The sequence below is a fragment of the Solanum verrucosum genome, unplaced genomic scaffold (assembly GCF_900185275.1).
Source record: "Solanum verrucosum unplaced genomic scaffold, falcon-dt-bn FXZP01000307.1, whole genome shotgun sequence".
Taxonomy (NCBI): domain Eukaryota; kingdom Viridiplantae; phylum Streptophyta; class Magnoliopsida; order Solanales; family Solanaceae; genus Solanum; species Solanum verrucosum.
In genome coordinates, this window is record NW_026020264.1 from 2,398,105 (window position 1) to 2,403,542 (window position 5,438).

Below are 5,438 nucleotides of genomic sequence, written 5' to 3' on the forward strand. Positions count from 1 at the left end.
TAGCTGAAGGACAAACTGTCAGGAACTAGAAAGTTGATATACTGGCTCAACTAACTGAACATTTTTAATAATTTTACAGTTGCTGTAGGTATTGCCTAGAAGACTGGAAAATCCACCCTCACAAGTTAGAAAGAAGAGAAGCTACAAAGACAAATGAAAAACATTTGTATTTCAATTCTAGCATTTATCTTGTGGGTAAGAAAAAAGCTCTATACGCTTAGAAGGAAGAATGATGCACTTCACTGTTAAAAATACAGAAATGTTTAAACTCATTAGGCAATCTGAAAAAACTAATTGATATAGATGCTATGATGGATTTCCTTGGCTCGGTTACGGATACAAGAGAGATTAGATCATTTATAGCCTTCTTGATAACCAGGACGCACCTGGTGCTGTTTTAGCTAATCAAATATTATCAACAATCAACAAGGAACTACATCTCAACCCTAAGATTGTCAAGGTTAGCAGTTTGAATCCTCTATGATAATAAACTATTGTTTATAAGCAAATTATTGACATTCTTTCTATTTTAACCATCCCAAAATGTTTCACAATATTCCACTAACCATATACTAGTTATCCGTTTAAAGTGACATCATTCAACTGGATATGGAGTTCGTTAATTATGGTACATAATTAAATAGTGTAGATATGAGAATATTCAAATATGGTATAATAAGATAGTGTAGATAACATAATATTTAAATCAAATCCAAGTTTAAAGTTGAACATTAAATGTTCTACAATTCATCCTCATTTAGATAATGTCAAAGGAGATGGGATAGTTCACATATTGCTAGAAAAAGTGAAAAAAGAACCCATAAAAATTCAATCTTTCTAAGTTTTCTCCATATAGTAGCTCTTAAACAACTGCTCCTATTTTTTTCATTGCTTAATATCTTAATCATATTCCGGATATCCAAAATCTCAGAACCACCCAATTCCCACGTTTAGCTCTTCCCTTCTAACAGGAATTGACCCAAAAAAAAGGGCGAACAGGGAAGTGTATTAATTATGGGGTTTTCGAGGTTAAAAAAAAAAGACCAAAATAAACAGAAATTAGGTAACTCAAGAACGAAACAAGAAAAACTAACATAAAATAAAAAGGGAAAAGCACAATATTAATACAATAACTAAGAAGAATGAAGAATATGAAACCCAGTATATGTACAAAGAGGAAAATCTGATTTAGGGTTTTACATGGAAACAGAGAGATGATGCTGCAGCTACTTCTGACGTGAATCCAGTGGCAGTTGGAGAAGACAAACCGAATAAAGTAGTCTCTCTCTCTATATATAAAATATAATATATAATACATTATAAAAAAAAAAAAAAAAAAAAAAAAAACTGTTTGTCTTCATTTCTTTTAAATTGAAATGATTAATATGGTAGACATCATCAAAAATAATAATAAAGTATTAAATTGAGATCGAGTCAAAATAAAGATAAATATTTTCTGTTATCATCTTGATAAGGTTTGAAAATAAAATATTTTATTACTAAAGATATCTTTTATGTTTTGTTGAATAATCTGAATGTTAGATATGATCACCTCAAGATAGTTATTTTTAAACAAACATATTTTGATTAGATTATAAAATTTTAAATCTATTTATGATTCCCTTATAATTTTTCATTGATATTAGTGGTAAAAGTGTCATTAATGATATCTTGGGAAAAAATCTTCATCATATTTTGAAATAAATTACGTGAATAGTCATTCATATTGGGAAATTTGTCTAGTAAATAGTAATATTATAAATTGTAATTATTTAATATTATTATGATGAAATAATATATCTCGAAATATTGTTCAATATTCAAATAATTTGACTCTCGAAAGGTAAAATATAACATATATTACGGGACAATTCAATTATAACTACCCAAAGAACTAGAGAAGTTCATATTGAATTTTGCCTCGGAATCCTAGAGAGCTAGGGTAGAAAAGTTTTGCTATTCTATAATAATATCTTTTATCAGGTATAAGATATGGATAATTTAGGGAAAACTAAGGAAATAGCCCTTAGGATTAAAATAGTTACAATCATATACCCTATTACTTTCATACCCCAAAATAATTACATTCTATATCCATTCCCAGAAAGCCCTAACGATCAACTTCCAATCAGTTCTCTGTTCTTCCATACCCCTCTTTATTTTTTCATTCACGATTCTGCTTTTTTTCCAAGTTCTCCTTCTTCCTTCATACACAATTCTTCTTCTTCCAGATTAGATCAACGTTGAAGTTCGTTCTATCCATCAATGGAGCAAATACCGATCCTTTTACAGCATAACGAAATTTGGAATTCAGAGTAAAATTACATCAACTTTGATATTGATGCATTGCTTGTAGAAACACCTACAAATTTTGAAGCTTTCATCACACAAATTTCAAATCATCTCAAAATTAATACTGGAAGTATTGACATTAGCTATTCAATTTCGCAAGGATTTTCGCAATTGAAAATATTGAACGATATGTGAGTGAAAGTGTACATCGACTTGAAGAAGAAGAAGAAGAATGCATATATTACTTCTTATCCGATGGTCATTGCCTACAACAACACTGCAATGAAAAAAATGACGAATTCTCCAGAAATATCTCAACAAAATACAGAGTTACAAATTTATGAAAAAAATACATTCTTTGAAATTAATCTTCCTGCTAATGATGTTTACTGAGGATATGACTTCAACAGAGATAACCACAGATATATCAAAACAACCAATCTAAGTTTATCACATCTACAAAAACAAAATCACTCTAGCTCAAGTTGTAAGGCGACATTTAGTTCAAGAAGGTTTTCAGTATAAAACCCCGAGATCTTGCAAAAATATGTACAAATCCCTATATATAATGTTTGAAATGACATGTTGTTTTTAGTAAATTTATCAAACGATTAGGGGAAACTACAGAAATACTAAATGATACGATAATAATATATGACTTACTGTTCTGGTATCATTCAAAAAATAATCAGTAAAACTGAACAAATTACTGAATGATACCACAATAGTATATGACATGGTGTTGTGGTATTATTCAGAAAATAATAACACAGTCCAGGAGGAAAATGGACAATTACTAAGTGATACCATAATAGTATCTGTCATACTCTTCGGGTATTATTCAGAAATAATCAGTGCAAAATGAGCAATTACTGAATGATACCATAATAGTGTATGGCATGCTATTGTGGTATCATTCAGAACTAATAACACACTCCACGAGGAAATGGATAGTTAATCAGTGATACCATAATAGTATATGGCATACTCTTCTGGTATCATTCAAAAATAATCAGTTGAAAATGCCCAATTATTAAACACCCGAACCCCCTCGTCAAAAAATTACACGATATATATTACGTCAAATTCTGATTTTATGGGAATATATATTAAAATGAACATCCTAAAAATAAAGTATAGGCTTGGCTCAGTGGATAAGTGGTTCAAGATATGCCCCTAGGTCACGGGTTCAAATCCCATATTTTTTCCCTCTTTTTAATATGCTTTGGAAAATGGAACCTTCTTCTTCTTTTTCATTATTTTTTCCTTTTATTCCATTTCTTCTTTTAATTTTTTTTTGTTTAAATTTATTAGACATGTTCTTTTTATTTTTATTTTTTATTATTTTTAAATCTATTATTCATGTTGTTTCAACGTAACTCTTTTTCATATACTAACTTGAACAACTCTTTTAAAAAATTATGAATTATATTTAACTTGAAATAAAGATAGAAATATATATATTTAAAAAAAAAAGAAGATAAATTAGATGTAATTGAATGAAGAAACTTAAATATCGTCAACATCCTTTTAAAAATATTAATTTATAGAATTCATGAAATTTCTTTTATATTTTTAAGTCTATTTTAGAGGGATGGAAACTAAACTTATTTGATTTAATCGTTATTTGTCGTTTTTACAAATTATGACTAACCTAGTAAATTGAACTATATGAACTAAAAAAATTGACGATGCTATTTATTTATCTTCTAAATATGCATTATAATATTAGTAACTCTATTCTTACACACTTTTAGAGAATCTTGACGATTTTCATAGTAATATGTGATTGAATGGATACTAATTTAAAATTTTTAAAAAGAGAAAACTAAAGTAAAACATTACAAAATAAAAGTATAAAAACACAAGAGATTTTAAGAATGCTCGATGGAGCATGATAAAAGTAGAAAGAAATGTTTAATATGATATGATAAAGTAAGTCAAATTTAGCACAATAAGGTAAATATCTTTCTTCCCCGTCTCGCTCCCTTTTTCATCATTTAATTTTCACTCGTTTTAGGAATTAACTTATGTAATACAGTCGATCCGCTAAAATTCTTATCAATGTATCTTTGTCCTCGATATCTTGATTAGTTTAGTCTTTACTTTATGAACCAATAAAATATCTATGGTTTTTGTACAAAGAGCATGCTGAGGGGCTATTACGCTCACCGCGCACTTGCATTACTACCTAAACTCCTTCATTAAACTTTGAACCCCTGAGCAAAAATCCTGGGTCCGCCACTTAGTCCAGAAGGAAATACACAGTTACTGAGTAATACCATAATAGTATATGATATACTGTTTTGGTATCATTCATAAATAATCAGAGAAAATGAGCAAAATACTGAATGATACCAAAATAGTATATGTATACTGTGATGGTATCATTCAAAAGTAATCAGCGTGAAATGACCTCAACTTAGTTTGTTGAGGTCTTTAACGTATTATTTATTTTACAAATATAAACAATACTATTCAATCACATACTTGTTGAATGCAGATATACTGTTATTTGTGTTGACGACACATGTCGATGGTCTATACAAAAATCAAAATTCTTTTGAGTAACAAGTTTCAATGATGTCCACACATGTCCAGTGGAAAATGAGCAATTAATGAATGATACTATAATAGTGTATGGCATGCTGTTGTGGTATTATTCAGAAATAATAACACAATCCAGGAGGAAATGCACAGTTACTGAGTGATATTATAATAGTATATGATATATTGTTTTGGTATCATTCATAAATAATTATAGAAAATGAGCAAATACTAAATGATACCAAAATAGTATTTGTATACTGTTACAGTTTTGAGTTAAAAAAAGTTATGTTTTTTGGAATAAATACAGGTAACACCTTCTACTCAGTTTGTTCATTCCGTCAGAGATGGTCAAGTGAAATACATTGTTTCACTACATGAAAAGACATGTACATGTGGAAAGTTTCAAATAAATGAATTTTCATGTGGACATGCCATGATAGTGGTGCGCAAATTTCACCTTGACAAATATACATATTGTTCTCCTTACTACACTAGAAACTTCTTACATAAGACATATGAGGCACCAATTAATTCTCTATCCGACAAAACAATGTGCCAACTTCCAGATAATATATCATCACGCAAGGTGCTCCCAC